Source organism: Centroberyx gerrardi, chromosome 17 (assembly GCF_048128805.1).
Source record: "Centroberyx gerrardi isolate f3 chromosome 17, fCenGer3.hap1.cur.20231027, whole genome shotgun sequence".
Lineage (NCBI taxonomy): Eukaryota > Metazoa > Chordata > Actinopteri > Beryciformes > Berycidae > Centroberyx > Centroberyx gerrardi.
This window is the reverse complement of record NC_136013.1, coordinates 28,457,459-28,479,207: the sequence shown is the minus strand read 5'-3', so window position 1 is coordinate 28,479,207 and position 21,749 is coordinate 28,457,459.

The window sequence follows — 21,749 nt, the reverse complement described above, 5'->3', positions numbered from 1 at the left end:
CTGTTCTGTATATTTAGCCTGGTCCTTCAGGCTAGCATGATCTGATTTACTGGAGTGACACCTCAATTTAAAGCTAAGATTCAGACCTTTTCATAGAGTCCAACATTGTTGAGTTTACCCCTTCTGGTGGCTAGCAGCACACTGATGAATTATGGTTACATTCAGCTGTTTTCAAAAGGCCTGCAGCCAACAGGTTTTCTATTCTAACTTATCCTCCTGTATTTCTGGTAAACCTGCTTCAAATCAAACATGTTGCACATCAAATTAAAGCTTAGGTTCTCTTCTTTCCATCAATTGTTGGCTTTCCATCCTATCACAACCTGGCTGCTTAAAATCAGACATTTAGTGTGGTCAATACCACACAGCTTTCAGAGCTGGGTCAGAGGTCAAATCTGTTCTGTATATTTAGCCTGGTCTTTCAGGCTAGCATGATCTGATTTACTGGAGTGACACCTCAATTTAAAGCTCAGATTCAGACCTTTTCATAGAGTCCAACATTGTTGAGTTTACCCCTTCTGGTGGCTAGCAGCACACTGATGAATTATGGTTACATTCAGCTGTTTTCAAAAGGCCTGCAGCCAACAGGTTTTCTATTCTAACTTATCCTCCTGTATTTCTGGTAAACCTGCTTCAAATCAAACATGTTGCACATCAAATTAAAGCTTAGGTTCTCTTCTTTCCATCAATTGTTGGCTTTCCATCCTATCACAACCTGGCTGCTTAAAATCAGACATTTAGTGTGGTCAATACCACACAGCTTTCAGAGCTGGGTCAGAGGTCAAATCTGTTCTGTATATTTAGCCTGGTCCTTCAGGCTAGCATGATCTGATTTACTGGAGTGACACCTCAATTTAAAGCTAAGATTCAGACCTTTTCATAGAGTCCAACATTGTTGAGTTTACCCCTTCTGGTGGCTAGCAGCACACTGATGAATTATGGTTACATTCAGCTGTTTTCAAAAGGCCTGCAGCCAACAGGTTTTCTATTCTAACTTATCCTCCTGTATTTCTGGTAAACCTGCTTCAAATCAAACATGTTGCACATCAAATTAAAGCTTAGGTTCTCTTCTTTCCATCAATTGTTGGCTTTCCATCCTATCACAACCTGGCTGCTTAAAATCAGACATTTAGTGTGGTCAATACCACACAGCTTTCAGAGCTGGGTCAGAGGTCAAATCTGTTCTGTATATTTAGCCTGGTCCTTCAGGCTAGCATGATCTGATTTACTGGAGTGACACCTCAATTTAAAGCTAAGATTCAGACCTTTTCATAGAGTCCAACATTGTTGAGTTTACCCCTTCTGGTGGCTCGCAGCACACTGATGAATTATGGTTACATTCAGCTGTTTTCAAAAGGCCTGCAGCCAACAGGTTTTCTATTCTAACTTATCCTCCTGTATTTCTGGTAAACCTGCTTCAAATCAAACATGTTGCACATCAAATTAAAGCTTAGGTTCTCTTCTTTCCATCAATTGTTGGCTTTCCATCCTATCACAACCTGGCTGCTTAAAATCAGACATTTAGTGTGGTCAATACCACACAGCTTTCAGAGCTGGGTCAGAGGTCAAATCTGTTCTGTATATTTAGCCTGGTCTTTCAGGCTAGCATGATCTGATTTACTGGAGTGACACCTCAATTTAAAGCTAAGATTCAGATCTTTTCATGGTGTCCAACATTGTTGAGTGTACCCCTTCTGGTGGCTAGCAGCACACTGATGAATTATGGTTACATTCAGCTGTTTTCAAAAGGCCTGCAGCCAACAGGTTTTCTATTCTAACTTATCCTCCTGTATTTCTGGTAAACCTGCTTCAAATCAAACATGTTGCACATCAAATTAAAGCTTAGGTTCTCTTCTTTCCATCAATTGTTGGCTTTCCATCCTATCACAACCTGGCTGCTTAAAATCAGACATTTAGTGTGGTCAATACCACACAGCTTTCAGAGCTGGGTCAGAGGTCAAATCTGTTCTGTATATTTAGCCTGGTCCTTCAGGCTAGCATGATCTGATTTACTGGAGTGACACCTCAATTTAAAGCTAAGATTCAGACCTTTTCATAGAGTCCAACATTGTTGAGTTTACCCCTTCTGGTGGCTCGCAGCACACTGATGAATTATGGTTACATTCAGCTGTTTTCAAAAGGCCTGCAGCCAACAGGTTTTCTATTCTAACTTATCCTCCTGTATTTCTGGTAAACCTGCTTCAAATCAAACATGTTGCACATCAAATTAAAGCTTAGGTTCTCTTCTTTCCATCAATTGTTGGCTTTCCATCCTATCACAACCTGGCTGCTTAAAATCAGACATTTAGTGTGGTCAATACCACACAGCTTTCAGAGCTGGGTCAGAGGTCAAATCTGTTCTGTATATTTAGCCTGGTCCTTCAGGCTAGCATGATCTGATTTACTGGAGTCACAACTCAATTTAAAGCTAAGATTCAGACCTTTTCATAGAGTCCAACATTGTTGAGTTTACCCCTTCTGGTGGCTAGCAGCACACTGATGAATTATGGTTACATTCAGCTGTTTTCAAAAGGCCTGCAGCCAACAGGTTTTCTATTCTAACTTATCCTCCTGTATTTCTGGTAAACCTGCTTCAAATCAAACATGTTGCACATCAAATTAAAGCTTAGGTTCTCTTCTTTCCATCAATTGTTGGCTTTCCATCCTATCACAACCTGGCTGCTTAAAATCAGACATTTAGTGTGGTCAATACCACACAGCTTTCAGAGCTGGGTCAGAGGTCAAATCTGTTCTGTATATTTAGCCTGGTCCTTCAGGCTAGCATGATCTGATTTACTGGAGTCACACCTCAATTTAAAGCTAAGATTCAGACCTTTTCATAGAGTCCAACATTGTTGAGTTTACCCCTTCTGGTGGCTAGCAGCACACTGATGAATTATGGTTACATTCAGCTGTTTTCAAAAGGCCTGCAGCCAACAGGTTTTCTATTCTAACTTATCCTCCTGTATTTCTGGTAAACCTGCTTCAAATCAAACATGTTGCACATCAAATTAAAGCTTAGGTTCTCTTCTTTCCATCAATTGTTGGCTTTCCATCCTATCACAACCTGGCTGCTTAAAATCAGACATTTAGTGTGGTCAATACCACACAGCTTTCAGAGCTGGGTCAGAGGTCAAATCTGTTCTGTATATTTAGCCTGGTCCTTCAGGCTAGCATGATCTGATTTACTGGAGTGACACCTCAATTTAAAGCTAAGATTCAGACCTTTTCATAGAGTCCAACATTGTTGAGTTTACCCCTTCTGGTGGCTCCCAGCACACTGATGAATTATGGTTACATTCAGCTGTTTTCAAAAGGCCTGCAGCCAACAGGTTTTATATTCTAACTTATCCTCCTGTATTTCTGGTAAACCTGCTTCAAATCAAACATGTTGCACATCAAATTAAAGCTTGGGTTCTCTTCTTTCCATCGATTGTTGGCTTTCCATCCTATCACAACCTGGCTGCTTAAAATCAGACATTTAGTGTGGTCAATACCACACAGCTTTCAGAGCTGGGTCAGAGGTCAAATCTGTTCTGTATATTTAGCCTGGTCCTTCAGGCTAGCATGATCTGATTTACTGGAGTGACACCTCAATTTAAAGCTAAGATTCAGACCTTTTCATAGAGTCCAACATTGTTGAGTTTACCCCTTCTGGTGGCTAGCAGCACACTGATGAATTATGGTTACATTCAGCTGTTTTCAAAAGGCCTGCAGCCAACAGGTTTTATATTCTAACTTATCCTCCTGTATTTCTGGTAAACCTGCTTCAAATCAAACATGTTGCACATCAAATTAAAGCTTAGGTTCTCTTCTTTCCATCAATTGTTGGCTTTCCATCCTATCACAACCTGGCTGCTTAAAATCAGACATTTAGTGTGGTCAATACCACACAGCTTTCAGAGCTGGGTCAGAGGTCAAATCTGTTCTGTATATTTAGCCTGGTCCTTCAGGCTAGCATGATCTGATTTACTGGAGTGACACCTCAATTTAAAGCTAAGATTCAGACCTTTTCATAGAGTCCAACATTGTTGAGTTTACCCCTTCTGGTGGCTAGCAGCACACTGATGAATTATGGTTACATTCAGCTGTTTTCAAAAGGCGTGCAGCCAACAGGTTTTCTATTCTAACTTATCCTCCTGTATTTCTGGGTTACCTGCTTCAAATCAAACATGTTGCACATCAAATTAAAGCTTAGGTTCTCTGCTTTCCATCAATTGTTGGCTTTCCATCCTATCACAACCTGGCTGCTTAAAATCAGACATTTAGTGTGGTCAATACCACACAGCTTTCAGAGCTGGGTCAGAGGTCAAATCTGTTCTGTATATTTAGCCTGGTCTTTCAGGCTAGCATGATCTGATTTACTGGAGTGACACCTCAATTTAAAGCTAAGATTCAGACCTTTTCATGGTGTCCAACATTGTTGAGTTTACCCCTTCTGGTGGCTAGCAGCACACTGATGAATTATGGTTACATTCAGCTGTTTTCAAAAGGCCCGCAGCCAACAGGTTTTCTATTCTAACTTATCCTCCTGTATTTCTGGTAAACCTGCTTCAAATCAAACATGTTGCACATCAAATTAAAGCTTAGGTTCTCTTCTTTCCATCAATTGTTGGCTTTCCATCATAGCACAACCTGGCTGCTTAAAATCAGACATTTAGTGTGGTCAATACCACACAGCTTTCAGAGCTGGGTCAGAGGTCAAATCTGTTCTGTATATTTAGCCTGGTCCTTCAGGCTAGCATGATCTGATTTACTGGAGTGACACCTCAATTTAAAGCTAAGATTCAGACCTTTTCATAGAGTCCAACATTCTTGAGTTTACCCCTTCTGGTGGCTAGCAGCACACTGATGAATTATGGTTACATTCAGCTGTTTTCAAAAGGCCCGCAGCCAACAGGTTTTCTATTCTAACTTATCCTCCTGTATTTCTGGTAAACCTGCTTCAAATCAAACATGTTGCACATCAAATTAAAGCTTAGGTTCTCTTCTTTCCATCAATTGTTGGCTTTCCATCCTATCACAACCTGGCTGCTTAAAATCAGACATTTAGTGTGGTCAATACCACACAGCTTTCAGAGCTGGGTCAGAGGTCAAATCTGTTCTGTATATTTAGCCTGGTCTTTCAGGCTAGCATGATCTGATTTACTGGAGTGACACCTCAATTTAAAGCTAAGATTCAGACCTTTTCATAGTGTCCAACATTCTTGATTTTACCCCTTCTGGTGGCTAGCAGCACACTGATGAATTATGGTTACATTCAGCTGTTTTCAAAAGGCCTGCAGCCAACAGATTTTATATTCTAACTTATCCTCCTGTATTTCTGGTAAACCTGCTTCAAATCAAACATGTTGCACATCAAATTAAAGCTTAGGTTCTCTTCTTTCCATCAATTGTTGGCTTTCCATCATAGCACAACCTGGCTGCTTAAAATCAGACATTTAGTGTGGTCAATACCACACAGCTTTCAGAGCTGGGTCAGAGGTCAAATCTGTTCTGTATATTTAGCCTGGTCCTTCAGGCTAGCATGATCTGATTTACTGGAGTGACACCTCAATTTAAAGCTAAGATTCAGACCTTTTCATAGAGTCCAACATTGTTGAGTTTACCCCTTCTGGTGGCTAGCAGCACACTGATGAATTATGGTTACATTCAGCTGTTTTCAAAAGGCGTGCAGCCAACTGGTTTTATATTCTACCTTATCCTCCTGTATTTCTGGTAAACCTGCTTCAAATCAAACATGTTGCACATCAAATTAAAGCTTAGGTTCTCTTCTTTCCATCAATTGTTGGCTTTCCATCATAGCACAACCTGGCTGCTTAAAATCAGACATTTAGTGTGGTCAATACCACACAGCTTTCAGAGCTGGGTCAGAGGTCAAATCTGTTCTGTATATTTAGCCTGATCCGTCAGGCTAGCATGATCTGATTTACTGGAGTGACACCTCAATTTAAAGCTAAGATTCAGACCTTTTCATGGTGTCCAACATTGTTGAGTTTACCCCTTCTGGTGGCTAGCAGCACACTGATGAATTATGGTTACATTCAGCTGTTTTCAAAAGGCCCGCAGCCAACAGGTTTTCTATTCTAACTTATCCTCCTGTATTTCTGGTAAACCTGCTTCAAATCAAACATGTTGCACATCAAATTAAAGCTTAGGTTCTCTTCTTTCCATCAATTGTTGGCTTTCCATCATAGCACAACCTGGCTGCTTAAAATCAGACATTTAGTGTGGTCAATACCACACAGCTTTCAGAGCTGGGTCAGAGGTCAAATCTGTTCTGTATATTTAGCCTGGTCCTTCAGGCTAGCATGATCTGATTTACTGGAGTGACACCTCAATTTAAAGCTAAGATTCAGACCTTTTCATAGAGTCCAACATTGTTGAGTTTACCCCTTCTGGTGGCTCGCAGCACACTGATGAATTATGGTTACATTCAGCTGTTTTCAAAAGGCCTGCAGCCAACAGGTTTTCTATTCTAACTTATCCTCCTGTATTTCTGGTAAACCTGCTTCAAATCAAACATGTTGCACATCAAATTAAAGCTTAGGTTCTCTTCTTTCCATCAATTGTTGGCTTTCCATCCTATCACAACCTGGCTGCTTAAAATCAGACATTTAGTGTGGTCAATACCACACAGCTTTCAGAGCTGGGTCAGAGGTCAAATCTGTTCTGTATATTTAGCCTGGTCTTTCAGGCTAGCATGATCTGATTTACTGGAGTGACACCTCAATTTAAAGCTAAGATTCAGACCTTTTCATAGTGTCCAACATTCTTGATTTTACCCCTTCTGGTGGCTAGCAGCACACTGATGAATTATGGTTACATTCAGCTGTTTTCAAAAGGCCTGTAGCCAACAGGTTTTATATTCTAACTTATCCTCCTGTATTTCTCGTAAACCTGCTTCAAATCAAACATGTTGCACATCAAATTAAAGCTTAGGTTCTCTTCTTTCCATCAATTGTTGGCTTTCCATCATAGCACAACCTGGCTGCTTAAAATCAGACATTTAGTGTGGTCAATACCACACAGCTTTCAGAGCTGGGTCAGAGGTCAAATCTGTTCTGTATATTTAGCCTGGTCCTTCAGGCTAGCATGATCTGATTTACTGGAGTGACACCTCAATTTAAAGCTAAGATTCAGACCTTTTCATAGAGTCCAACATTGTTGAGTTTACCCCTTCTGGTGGCTAGCAGCACACTGATGAATTATGGTTACATTCAGCTGTTTTCAAAAGGCGTGCAGCCAACTGGTTTTATATTCTACCTTATCCTCCTGTATTTCTGGTAAACCTGCTTCAAATCAAACATGTTGCACATCAAATTAAAGCTTAGGTTCTCTTCTTTCCATCAATTGTTGGCTTTCCATCCTATCACAACCTGGCTGCTTAAAATCAGACATTTAGTGTGGTCAATACCACACAGCTTTCAGAGCTGGGTCAGAGGTCAAATCTGTTCTGTATATTTAGCCTGGTCTTTCAGGCTAGCATGATCTGATTTACTGGAGTGACACCTCAATTTAAAGCTAAGATTCAGACCTTTTCATAGTGTCCAACATTCTTGATTTTACCCCTTCTGGTGGCTAGCAGCACACTGATGAATTATGGTTACATTCAGCTGTTTTCAAAAGGCCTGTAGCCAACAGGTTTTATATTCTAACTTATCCTCCTGTATTTCTGGTAAACCTGCTTCAAATCAAACATGTTGCACATCAAATTAAAGCTTAGGTTCTCTTCTTTCCATCAATTGTTGGCTTTCCATCATAGCACAACCTGGCTGCTTAAAATCAGACATTTAGTGTGGTCAATACCACACAGCTTTCAGAGCTGGGTCAGAGGTCAAATCTGTTCTGTATATTTAGCCTGGTCCTTCAGGCTAGCATGATCTGATTTACTGGAGTGACACCTCAATTTAAAGCTAAGATTCAGACCTTTTCATAGAGTCCAACATTGTTGAGTTTACCCCTTCTGATGGCTAGCAGCACACTGATGAATTATGGTTACATTCAGCTGTTTTCAAAAGGCGTGCAGCCAACTGGTTTTATATTCTAACTTATCCTCCTGTATTTCTGGTAAACCTGCTTCAAATCAAACATGTTGCACATCAAATTAAAGCTTAGGTTCTCTTCTTTCCATCAATTGTTGGCTTTCCATCATAGCACAACCTGGCTGCTTAAAATCAGACATTTAGTGTGGTCAATACCACACAGCTTTCAGAGCTGGGTCAGAGGTCAAATCTGTTCTGTATATTTAGCCTGATCCGTCAGGCTAGCATGATCTGATTTACTGGAGTGACACCTCAATTTAAAGCTAAGATTCAGACCTTTTCATGGTGTCCAACATTGTTGAGTTTACCCCTTCTGGTGGCTAGCAGCACACTGATGAATTATGGTTACATTCAGCTGTTTTCAAAAGGCCCGCAGCCAACAGGTTTTCTATTCTAACTTATCCTCCTGTATTTCTGGTAAACCTGCTTCAAATCAAACATGTTGCACATCAAATTAAAGCTTAGGTTCTCTTCTTTCCATCAATTGTTGGCTTTCCATCCTATCACAACCTGGCTGCTTAAAATCAGACATTTAGTGTGGTCAATACCACACAGCTTTCAGAGCTGGGTCAGAGGTCAAATCTGTTCTGTATATTTAGCCTGGTCTTTCAGGCTAGCATGATCTGATTTACTGGAGTGACACCTCAATTTAAAGCTAAGATTCAGACCTTTTCATAGTGTCCAACATTCTTGATTTTACCCCTTCTGGTGGCTAGCAGCACACTGATGAATTATGGTTACATTCAGCTGTTTTCAAAAGGCCTGTAGCCAACAGGTTTTATATTCTAACTTATCCTCCTGTATTTCTGGTAAACCTGCTTCAAATCAAACATGTTGCACATCAAATTAAAGCTTAGGTTCTCTTCTTTCCATCAATTGTTGGCTTTCCATCCTATCACAACCTGGCTGCTTAAAATCAGACATTTAGTGTGGTCAATACCACACAGCTTTCAGAGCTGGGTCAGAGGTCAAATCTGTTCTGTATATTTAGCCTGGTCTTTCAGGCTAGCATGATCTGATTTACTGGAGTGACACCTCAATTTAAAGCTCAGATTCAGACCTTTTCATAGAGTCCAACATTGTTGAGTTTACCCCTTCTGGTGGCTAGCAGCACACTGATGAATTATGGTTACATTCAGCTGTTTTCAAAAGGCCTGCAGCCAACTGGTTTTATATTCTAACTTATCCTCCTGTATTTCTGGTAAACCTGCTTCAAATCAAACATGTTGCACATCAAATTAAAGCTTAGGTTCTCTTCTTTCCATCAATTGTTGGCTTTCCATCATAGCACAACCTGGCTGCTTAAAATCAGACATTTAGTGTGGTCAATACCACACAGCTTTCAGAGCTGGGTCAGAGGTCAAATCTGTTCTGTATATTTAGCCTGGTCCTTCAGGCTAGCATGATCTGATTTACTGGAGTGACACCTCAATTTAAAGCTAAGATTCAGACCTTTTCATAGAGTCCAACATTGTTGAGTTTACCCCTTCTGGTGGCTAGCAGCACACTGATGAATTATGGTTACATTCAGCTGTTTTCAAAAGGCCTGCAGCCAACAGGTTTTCTATTCTAACTTATCATCCTGTATTTCTGGTAAACCTGCTTCAAATCAAACATGTTGCACATCAAATTAAAGCTTAGGTTCTCTTCTTTCCATCAATTGTTGGCTTTCCATCATAGCACAACCTGGCTGCTTAAAATCAGACATTTAGTGTGGTCAATACCACACAGCTTTCAGAGCTGGGTCAGAGGTTAAATCTGTTCTGTATATTTAGCCTGGTCCTTCAGGCTAGCATGATCTGATTTACTGGAGTGACACCTCAATTTAAAGCTAAGATTCAGACCTTTTCATAGAGTCCAACATTGTTGAGTTTACCCCTTCTGGTGGCTAGCAGCACACTGATGAATTATGGTTACATTCAGCTGTTTTCAAAAGGCCTGCAGCCAACTGGTTTTATATTCTAACTTATCCTCCTGTATTTCTGGGTTACCTGCTTCAAATCAAACATGTTGCACATCAAATTAAAGCTTAGGTTCTCTTCTTTCCATCAATTGTTGGCTTTCCATCCTATCACAACCTGGCTGCTTAAAATCAGACATTTAGTGTGGTCAATACCACACAGCTTTCAGAGCTGGGTCAGAGGTCAAATCTGTTCTGTATATTTAGCCTGGTCTTTCAGGCTAGCATGATCTGATTTACTGGAGTGACACCTCAATTTAAAGCTCAGATTCAGACCTTTTCATAGACTCCAACATTGTTCATTTTAAACATTCTGGTGGCTAGCAGCACACTGATGAATTATGGTTACATTCAGCTGTTTTCAAAAGGCCTGCAGCCAACAGGTTTTCTATTCTAACTTATCCTCCTGTATTTCTGGTAAACCTGCTTCAAATCAAACATGTTGCACATCAAATTAAAGCTTAGGTTCTCTTCTTTCCATCAATTGTTGGCTTTCCATCCTATCACAACCTGGCTGCTTAAAATCAGACATTTAGTGTGGTCAATACCACACAGCTTTCAGAGCTGGGTCAGAGGTCAAATCTGTTCTGTATATTTAGCCTGGTCCTTCAGGCTAGCATGATCTGATTTACTGGAGTGACACCTCAATTTAAAGCTAAGATTCAGACCTTTTCATAGAGTCCAACATTGTTGAGTTTACCCCTTCTGGTGGCTAGCAGCACACTGATGAATTATGGTTACATTCAGCTGTTTTCAAAAGGCCTGCAGCCAACAGGTTTTCTATTCTAACTTATCCTCCTGTATTTCTGGTAAACCTGCTTCAAATCAAACATGTTGCACATCAAATTAAAGCTTAGGTTCTCTTCTTTCCATCAATTGTTGGCTTTCCATCCTATCACAACCTGGCTGCTTAAAATCAGACATTTAGTGTGGTCAATACCACACAGCTTTCAGAGCTGGGTCAGAGGTCAAATCTGTTCTGTATATTTAGCCTGGTCCTTCAGGCTAGCATGATCTGATTTACTGGAGTGACACCTCAATTTAAAGCTAAGATTCAGACCTTTTCATAGAGTCCAACATTGTTGAGTTTACCCCTTCTGGTGGCTCGCAGCACACTGATGAATTATGGTTACATTCAGCTGTTTTCAAAAGGCCTGCAGCCAACAGGTTTTCTATTCTAACTTATCCTCCTGTATTTCTGGTAAACCTGCTTCAAATCAAACATGTTGCACATCAAATTAAAGCTTAGGTTCTCTTCTTTCCATCAATTGTTGGCTTTCCATCCTATCACAACCTGGCTGCTTAAAATCAGACATTTAGTGTGGTCAATACCACACAGCTTTCAGAGCTGGGTCAGAGGTCAAATCTGTTCTGTATATTTAGCCTGGTCCTTCAGGCTACCATGATCTGATTTACTGGAGTGACACCTCAATTTAAAGCTAAGATTCAGACCTTTTCATAGAGTCCAACATTGTTGAGTTTACCCCTTCTGGTGGCTAGCAGCACACTGGTGAATTATGGTTACATTCAGCTGTTTTCAAAAGGCCTGCAGCCAACAGGTTTTCTATTCTAACTTATCCTCCTGTATTTCTGGTAAACCTGCTTCAAATCAAACATGTTGCACATCAAATTAAAGCTTAGGTTCTCTTCTTTCCATCAATTGTTGGCTTTCCATCCTATCACAACCTGGCTGCTTAAAATCAGACATTTAGTGTGGTCAATACCACACAGCTTTCAGAGCTGGGTCAGAGGTCAAATCTGTTCTGTATATTTAGCCTGGTCCTTCAGGCTACCATGATCTGATTTACTGGAGTGACACCTCAATTTAAAGCTAAGATTCAGACCTTTTCATAGAGTCCAACATTGTTGAGTTTACCCCTTCTGGTGGCTAGCAGCACACTGATGAATTATGGTTACATTCAGCTGTTTTCAAAAGGCCTGCAGCCAACAGGTTTTCTATTCTAACTTATCCTCCTGTATTTCTGGTAAACCTGCTTCAAATCAAACATGTTGCACATCAAATTAAAGCTTAGGTTCTCTTCTTTCCATCAATTGTTGGCTTTCCATCCTATCACAACCTGGCTGCTTAAAATCAGACATTTAGTGTGGTCAATACCACACAGCTTTCAGAGCTGGGTCAGAGGTCAAATCTGTTCTGTATATTTAGCCTGGTCCTTCAGGCTAGCATGATCTGATTTACTGGAGTGACACCTCAATTTAAAGCTAAGATTCAGACCTTTTCATAGAGTCCAACATTGTTGAGTTTACCCCTTCTGGTGGCTCGCAGCACACTGATGAATTATGGTTACATTCAGCTGTTTTCAAAAGGCCTGCAGCCAACAGGTTTTCTATTCTAACTTATCCTCCTGTATTTCTGGTAAACCTGCTTCAAATCAAACATGTTGCACATCAAATTAAAGCTTAGGTTCTCTTCTTTCCATCAATTGTTGGCTTTCCATCCTATCACAACCTGGCTGCTTAAAATCAGACATTTAGTGTGGTCAATACCACACAGCTTTCAGAGCTGGGTCAGAGGTCAAATCTGTTCTGTATATTTAGCCTGGTCTTTCAGGCTAGCATGATCTGATTTACTGGAGTGACACCTCAATTTAAAGCTCAGATTCAGACCTTTTCATAGAGTCCAACATTGTTGAGTTTACCCCTTCTGGTGGCTAGCAGCACACTGATGAATTATGGTTACATTCAGCTGTTTTCAAAAGGCCTGCAGCCAACTGGTTTTATATTCTAACTTATCCTCCTGTATTTCTGGTAAACCTGCTTCAAATCAAACATGTTGCACATCAAATTAAAGCTTAGGTTCTCTTCTTTCCATCAATTGTTGGCTTTCCATCATAGCACAACCTGGCTGCTTAAAATCAGACATTTAGTGTGGTCAATACCACACAGCTTTCAGAGCTGGGTCAGAGGTCAAATCTGTTCTGTATATTTAGCCTGGTCCTTCAGGCTAGCATGATCTGATTTACTGGAGTGACACCTCAATTTAAAGCTAAGATTCAGACCTTTTCATAGAGTCCAACATTGTTGAGTTTACCCCTTCTGGTGGCTAGCAGCACACTGATGAATTATGGTTACATTCAGCTGTTTTCAAAAGGCCTGCAGCCAACAGGTTTTCTATTCTAACTTATCATCCTGTATTTCTGGTAAACCTGCTTCAAATCAAACATGTTGCACATCAAATTAAAGCTTAGGTTCTCTTCTTTCCATCAATTGTTGGCTTTCCATCATAGCACAACCTGGCTGCTTAAAATCAGACATTTAGTGTGGTCAATACCACACAGCTTTCAGAGCTGGGTCAGAGGTTAAATCTGTTCTGTATATTTAGCCTGGTCCTTCAGGCTAGCATGATCTGATTTACTGGAGTGACACCTCAATTTAAAGCTAAGATTCAGACCTTTTCATAGAGTCCAACATTGTTGAGTTTACCCCTTCTGGTGGCTAGCAGCACACTGATGAATTATGGTTACATTCAGCTGTTTTCAAAAGGCCTGCAGCCAACTGGTTTTATATTCTAACTTATCCTCCTGTATTTCTGGTAAACCTGCTTCAAATCAAACATGTTGCACATCAAATTAAAGCTTAGGTTCTCTTCTTTCCATCAATTGTTGGCTTTCCATCCTATCACAACCTGGCTGCTTAAAATCAGACATTTAGTGTGGTCAATACCACACAGCTTTCAGAGCTGGGTCAGAGGTCAAATCTGTTCTGTATATTTAGCCTGGTCTTTCAGGCTAGCATGATCTGATTTACTGGAGTGACACCTCAATTTAAAGCTCAGATTCAGACCTTTTCATAGACTCCAACATTGTTCATTTTAAACATTCTGGTGGCTAGCAGCACACTGATGAATTATGGTTACATTCAGCTGTTTTCAAAAGGCCTGCAGCCAACAGGTTTTCTATTCTAACTTATCCTCCTGTATTTCTGGTAAACCTGCTTCAAATCAAACATGTTGCACATCAAATTAAAGCTTAGGTTCTCTTCTTTCCATCAATTTTTGGCTTTCCATCCTATCACAACCTGGCTGCTTAAAATCAGACATTTAGTGTGGTCAATACCACACAGCTTTCAGAGCTGGGTCAGAGGTCAAATCTGTTCTGTATATTTAGCCTGATCCGTCAGGCTAGCATGATCTGATTTACTGGAGTGACACCTCAATTTAAAGCTAAGATTCAGACCTTTTCATGGTGTCCAACATTGTTGAGTTTACCCCTTCTGGTGGCTAGCAGCACACTGATGAATTATGGTTACATTCAGCTGTTTTCAAAAGGCCCGCAGCCAACAGGTTTTCTATTCTAACTTATCCTCCTGTATTTCTGGTAAACCTGCTTCAAATCAAACATGTTGCACATCAAATTAAAGCTTAGGTTCTCTTCTTTCCATCAATTGTTGGCTTTCCATCCTATCACAACCTGGCTGCTTAAAATCAGACATTTAGTGTGGTCAATACCACACAGCTTTCAGAGCTGGGTCAGAGGTCAAATCTGTTCTGTATATTTAGCCTGGTCTTTCAGGCTAGCATGATCTGATTTACTGGAGTGACACCTCAATTTAAAGCTAAGATTCAGACCTTTTCATAGTGTCCAACATTCTTGATTTTACCCCTTCTGGTGGCTAGCAGCACACTGATGAATTATGGTTACATTCAGCTGTTTTCAAAAGGCCTGTAGCCAACAGGTTTTATATTCTAACTTATCCTCCTGTATTTCTGGTAAACCTGCTTCAAATCAAACATGTTGCACATCAAATTAAAGCTTAGGTTCTCTTCTTTCCATCAATTGTTGGCTTTCCATCCTATCACAACCTGGCTGCTTAAAATCAGACATTTAGTGTGGTCAATACCACACAGCTTTCAGAGCTGGGTCAGAGGTCAAATCTGTTCTGTATATTTAGCCTGGTCTTTCAGGCTAGCATGATCTGATTTACTGGAGTGACACCTCAATTTAAAGCTCAGATTCAGACCTTTTCATAGAGTCCAACATTGTTGAGTTTACCCCTTCTGGTGGCTAGCAGCACACTGATGAATTATGGTTACATTCAGCTGTTTTCAAAAGGCCTGCAGCCAACTGGTTTTATATTCTAACTTATCCTCCTGTATTTCTGGTAAACCTGCTTCAAATCAAACATGTTGCACATCAAATTAAAGCTTAGGTTCTCTTCTTTCCATCAATTGTTGGCTTTCCATCATAGCACAACCTGGCTGCTTAAAATCAGACATTTAGTGTGGTCAATACCACACAGCTTTCAGAGCTGGGTCAGAGGTCAAATCTGTTCTGTATATTTAGCCTGGTCCTTCAGGCTAGCATGATCTGATTTACTGGAGTGACACCTCAATTTAAAGCTAAGATTCAGACCTTTTCATAGAGTCCAACATTGTTGAGTTTACCCCTTCTGGTGGCTAGCAGCACACTGATGAATTATGGTTACATTCAGCTGTTTTCAAAAGGCCTGCAGCCAACAGGTTTTCTATTCTAACTTATCATCCTGTATTTCTGGTAAACCTGCTTCAAATCAAACATGTTGCACATCAAATTAAAGCTTAGGTTCTCTTCTTTCCATCAATTGTTGGCTTTCCATCATAGCACAACCTGGCTGCTTAAAATCAGACATTTAGTGTGGTCAATACCACACAGCTTTCAGAGCTGGGTCAGAGGTTAAATCTGTTCTGTATATTTAGCCTGGTCCTTCAGGCTAGCATGATCTGATTTACTGGAGTGACACCTCAATTTAAAGCTAAGATTCAGACCTTTTCATAGAGTCCAACATTGTTGAGTTTACCCCTTCTGGTGGCTAGCAGCACACTGATGAATTATGGTTACATTCAGCTGTTTTCAAAAGGCCTGCAGCCAACTGGTTTTATATTCTAACTTATCCTCCTGTATTTCTGGGTTACCTGCTTCAAATCAAACATGTTGCACATCAAATTAAAGCTTAGGTTCTCTTCTTTCCATCAATTGTTGGCTTTCCATCCTATCACAACCTGGCTGCTTAAAATCAGACATTTAGTGTGGTCAATACCACACAGCTTTCAGAGCTGGGTCAGAGGTCAAATCTGTTCTGTATATTTAGCCTGGTCTTTCAGGCTAGCATGATCTGATTTACTGGAGTGACACCTCAATTTAAAGCTCAGATTCAGACCTTTTCATAGACTCCAACATTGTTCATTTTAAACATTCTGGTGGCTAGCAGCACACTGATGAATTATGGTTACATTCAGCTGTTTTCAAAAGGCCTGCAGCCAACAGGTTTTCTATTCTAACTTATCCTCCTGTATTTCTGGTAAACCTGCTTCAAATCAAACATGTTGCACATCAAATTAAAGCTTAGGTTCTCTTCTTTCCATCAATTGTTGGCTTTCCATCCTATCACAACCTGGCTGCTTAAAATCAGACATTTAGTGTGGTCAATACCACACAGCTTTCAGAGCTGGGTCAGAGGTCAAATCTGTTCTGTATATTTAGCCTGGTCCTTCAGGCTAGCATGATCTGATTTACTGGAGTGACACCTCAATTTAAAGCTAAGATTCAGACCTTTTCATAGAGTCCAACATTGTTGAGTTTACCCCTTCTGGTGGCTAGCAGCACACTGATGAATTATGGTTACATTCAGCTGTTTTCAAAAGGCCTGCAGCCAACAGGTTTTCTATTCTAACTTATCCTCCTGTATTTCTGGTAAACCTGCTTCAAATCAAACATGTTGCACATCAAATTAAAGCTTAGGTTCTCTTCTTTCCATCAATTGTTGGCTTTCCATCCTATCACAACCTGGCTGCTTAAAATCAGACATTTAGTGTGGTCAATACCACACAGCTTTCAGAGCTGGGTCAGAGGTCAAATCTGTTCTGTATATTTAGCCTGGTCCTTCAGGCTAGCATGATCTGATTTACTGGAGTGACACCTCAATTTAAAGCTAAGATTCAGACCTTTTCATAGAGTCCAACATTGTTGAGTTTACCCCTTCTGGTGGCTCGCAGCACACTGATGAATTATGGTTACATTCAGCTGTTTTCAAAAGGCCTGCAGCCAACAGGTTTTCTATTCTAACTTATCCTCCTGTATTTCTGGTAAACCTGCTTCAAATCAAACATGTTGCACATCAAATTAAAGCTTAGGTTCTCTTCTTTCCATCAATTGTTGGCTTTCCATCCTATCACAACCTGGCTGCTTAAAATCAGACATTTAGTGTGGTCAATACCACACAGCTTTCAGAGCTGGGTCAGAGGTCAAATCTGTTCTGTATATTTAGCCTGGTCCTTCAGGCTACCATGATCTGATTTACTGGAGTGACACCTCAATTTAAAGCTAAGATTCAGACCTTTTCATAGAGTCCAACATTGTTGAGTTTACCCCTTCTGGTGGCTAGCAGCACACTGGTGAATTATGGTTACATTCAGCTGTTTTCAAAAGGCCTGCAGCCAACAGGTTTTCTATTCTAACTTATCCTCCTGTATTTCTGGTAAACCTGCTTCAAATCAAACATGTTGCACATCAAATTAAAGCTTAGGTTCTCTTCTTTCCATCAATTGTTGGCTTTCCATCCTATCACAACCTGGCTGCTTAAAATCAGACATTTAGTGTGGTCAATACCACACAGCTTTCAGAGCTGGGTCAGAGGTCAAATCTGTTCTGTATATTTAGCCTGGTCCTTCAGGCTACCATGATCTGATTTACTGGAGTGACACCTCAATTTAAAGCTAAGATTCAGACCTTTTCATAGAGTCCAACATTGTTGAGTTTACCCCTTCTGGTGGCTAGCAGCACACTGATGAATTATGGTTACATTCAGCTGTTTTCAAAAGGCCTGCAGCCAACAGGTTTTCTATTCTAACTTATCCTCCTGTATTTCTGGTAAACCTGCTTCAAATCAAACATGTTGCACATCAAATTAAAGCTTAGGTTCTCTTCTTTCCATCAATTGTTGGCTTTCCATCCTATCACAACCTGGCTGCTTAAAATCAGACATTTAGTGTGGTCAATACCACACAGCTTTCAGAGCTGGGTCAGAGGTCAAATCTGTTCTGTATATTTAGCCTGGTCCTTCAGGCTAGCATGATCTGATTTACTGGAGTGACACCTCAATTTAAAGCTAAGATTCAGACCTTTTCATAGAGTCCAACATTGTTGAGTTTACCCCTTCTGGTGGCTCGCAGCACACTGATGAATTATGGTTACATTCAGCTGTTTTCAAAAGGCCTGCAGCCAACAGGTTTTCTATTCTAACTTATCCTCCTGTATTTCTGGTAAACCTGCTTCAAATCAAACATGTTGCACATCAAATTAAAGCTTAGGTTCTCTTCTTTCCATCAATTGTTGGCTTTCCATCCTATCACAACCTGGCTGCTTAAAATCAGACATTTAGTGTGGTCAATACCACACAGCTTTCAGAGCTGGGTCAGAGGTCAAATCTGTTCTGTATATTTAGCCTGGTCTTTCAGGCTAGCATGATCTGATTTACTGGAGTGACACCTCAATTTAAAGCTCAGATTCAGACCTTTTCATAGAGTCCAACATTGTTGAGTTTACCCCTTCTGGTGGCTAGCAGCACACTGATGAATTATGGTTACATTCAGCTGTTTTCAAAAGGCCTGCAGCCAACTGGTTTTATATTCTAACTTATCCTCCTGTATTTCTGGTAAACCTGCTTCAAATCAAACATGTTGCACATCAAATTAAAGCTTAGGTTCTCTTCTTTCCATCAATTGTTGGCTTTCCATCATAGCACAACCTGGCTGCTTAAAATCAGACATTTAGTGTGGTCAATACCACACAGCTTTCAGAGCTGGGTCAGAGGTCAAATCTGTTCTGTATATTTAGCCTGGTCCTTCAGGCTAGCATGATCTGATTTACTGGAGTGACACCTCAATTTAAAGCTAAGATTCAGACCTTTTCATAGAGTCCAACATTGTTGAGTTTACCCCTTCTGGTGGCTAGCAGCACACTGATGAATTATGGTTACATTCAGCTGTTTTCAAAAGGCCTGCAGCCAACAGGTTTTCTATTCTAACTTATCATCCTGTATTTCTGGTAAACCTGCTTCAAATCAAACATGTTGCACATCAAATTAAAGCTTAGGTTCTCTTCTTTCCATCAATTGTTGGCTTTCCATCATAGCACAACCTGGCTGCTTAAAATCAGACATTTAGTGTGGTCAATACCACACAGCTTTCAGAGCTGGGTCAGAGGTTAAATCTGTTCTGTATATTTAGCCTGGTCCTTCAGGCTAGCATGATCTGATTTACTGGAGTGACACCTCAATTTAAAGCTAAGATTCAGACCTTTTCATAGAGTCCAACATTGTTGAGTTTACCCCTTCTGGTGGCTAGCAGCACACTGATGAATTATGGTTACATTCAGCTGTTTTCAAAAGGCCTGCAGCCAACTGGTTTTATATTCTAACTTATCCTCCTGTATTTCTGGGTTACCTGCTTCAAATCAAACATGTTGCACATCAAATTAAAGCTTAGGTTCTCTTCTTTCCATCAATTGTTGGCTTTCCATCCTATCACAACCTGGCTGCTTAAAATCAGACATTTAGTGTGGTCAATACCACACAGCTTTCAGAGCTGGGTCAGAGGTCAAATCTGTTCTGTATATTTAGCCTGGTCTTTCAGGCTAGCATGATCTGATTTACTGGAGTGACACCTCAATTTAAAGCTCAGATTCAGACCTTTTCATAGACTCCAACATTGTTCATTTTAAACATTCTGGTGGCTAGCAGCACACTGATGAATTATGGTTACATTCAGCTGTTTTCAAAAGGCCTGCAGCCAACAGGTTTTCTATTCTAACTTATCCTCCTGTATTTCTGGTAAACCTGCTTCAAATCAAACATGTTGCACATCAAATTAAAGCTTAGGTTCTCTTCTTTCCATCAATTTTTGGCTTTCCATCCTATCACAACCTGGCTGCTTAAAATCAGACATTTAGTGTGGTCAATACCACACAGCTTTCAGAGCTGGGTCAGAGGTCAAATCTGTTCTGTATATTTAGCCTGGTCTTTCAGGCTAGCATGATCTGATTTACTGGAGTGACACCTCAATTTAAAGCTCAGATTCAGACCTTTTCATAGAGTCCAACATTGTTGAGTTTACCCCTTCTGGTGGCTAGCAGCACACTGATGAATTATGGTTACATTCAGCTGTTTTCAAAAGGCCTGCAGCCAACAGGTTTTATATTCTAACTTATCCTCCTGTATTTCTGGTAAACCTGCTTCAAATCAAACATGTTGCACATCAAATTAAAGCTTAGGTTCTCTTCTTTCCATCAATTGTTGGCTTTCCATCCTATCACAACCTGGCTGCTTAAAATCAGACATTTAGTGTGGTCAATACCACACAGCTTTCAGAGCTGGGTCAGAGGTCAAATCTGTTCTGTATATTTAGCCTGGTCCTTCAGGCTAGCATGATCTGATTTACTGGAGTGACACCTCAATTTAAAGCTAAGATTCAGACCGTTTCATAGAGTCCAACATTGTTGAGTTTACCCCTTCTGGTGGCTAGCAGCACACTGATGAATTATGGTTACATTCAGCTGTTTTCAAAAGGCCTGCAGCCAACAGGTTTTCTATTCTAACTTATCCTCCTGTATTTCTGGTAAACCTGCTTCAAATCAAACATGTTGCACATCAAATTAAAGCTTAGGTTCTCTTCTTTCCATCAATTGTTGGCTTTCCATCCTATCACAACCTGGCTGCTTAAAATCAGACATTTAGTGTGGTCAATACCACACAGCTTTCAGAGCTGGGTCAGAGGTCAAATCTGTTCTGTATATTTAGCCTGGTCCTTCAGGCTAGCATGATCTGATTTACTGGAGTGACACCTCAATTTAAAGCTAAGATTCAGACCTTTTCATAGAGTCCAACATTGTTGAGTTTACCCCTTCTGGTGGCTAGCAGCACACTGATGAATTATGGTTACATTCAGCTGTTTTCAAAAGGCCTGCAGCCAACAGGTTTTCTATTCTAACTTATCCTCCTGTATTTCTGGTAAACCTGCTTCAAATCAAACATGTTGCACATCAAATTAAAGCTTAGGTTCTCTTCTTTCCATCAATTGTTGGCTTTCCATCATAGCACAACCTGGCTGCTTAAAATCAGACATTTAGTGTGGTCAATACCACACAGCTTTCAGAGCTGGGTCAGAGGTCAAATCTGTTCTGTATATTTAGCCTGGTCCTTCAGGCTAGCATGATCTGATTTACTGGAGTGACACCTCAATTTAAAGCTAAGATTCAGACCTTTTCATAGAGTCCAACATTGTTGAGTTTACCCCTTCTGGTGGCTAGCAGCACACTGATGAATTATGGTTACATTCAGCTGTTTTCAAAAGGCCTGCAGCCAACAGGTTTTATATTCTACCTTATCCTCCTGTATTTCTGGTAAACCTGCTTCAAATCAAACATGTTGCACATCAAATTAAAGCTTAGGTTCTCTTCTTTCCATCAATTGTTGGCTTTCCATCCTATCACAACCTGGCTGCTTAAAATCAGACATTTAGTGTGGTCAATACCACACAGCTTTCAGAGCTGGGTCAGAGGTCAAATCTGTTCTGTATATTTAGCCTGGTCTTTCAGGCTAGCATGATCTGATTTACTGGAGTGACACCTCAATTTAAAGCTCAGATTCAGACCTTTTCATAGAGTCCAACATTGTTGAGTTTACCCCTTCTGGTGGCTAGCAGCACACTAATGAATTATGGTTACATTCAGCTGTTTTCAAAAGGCCTGCAGCCA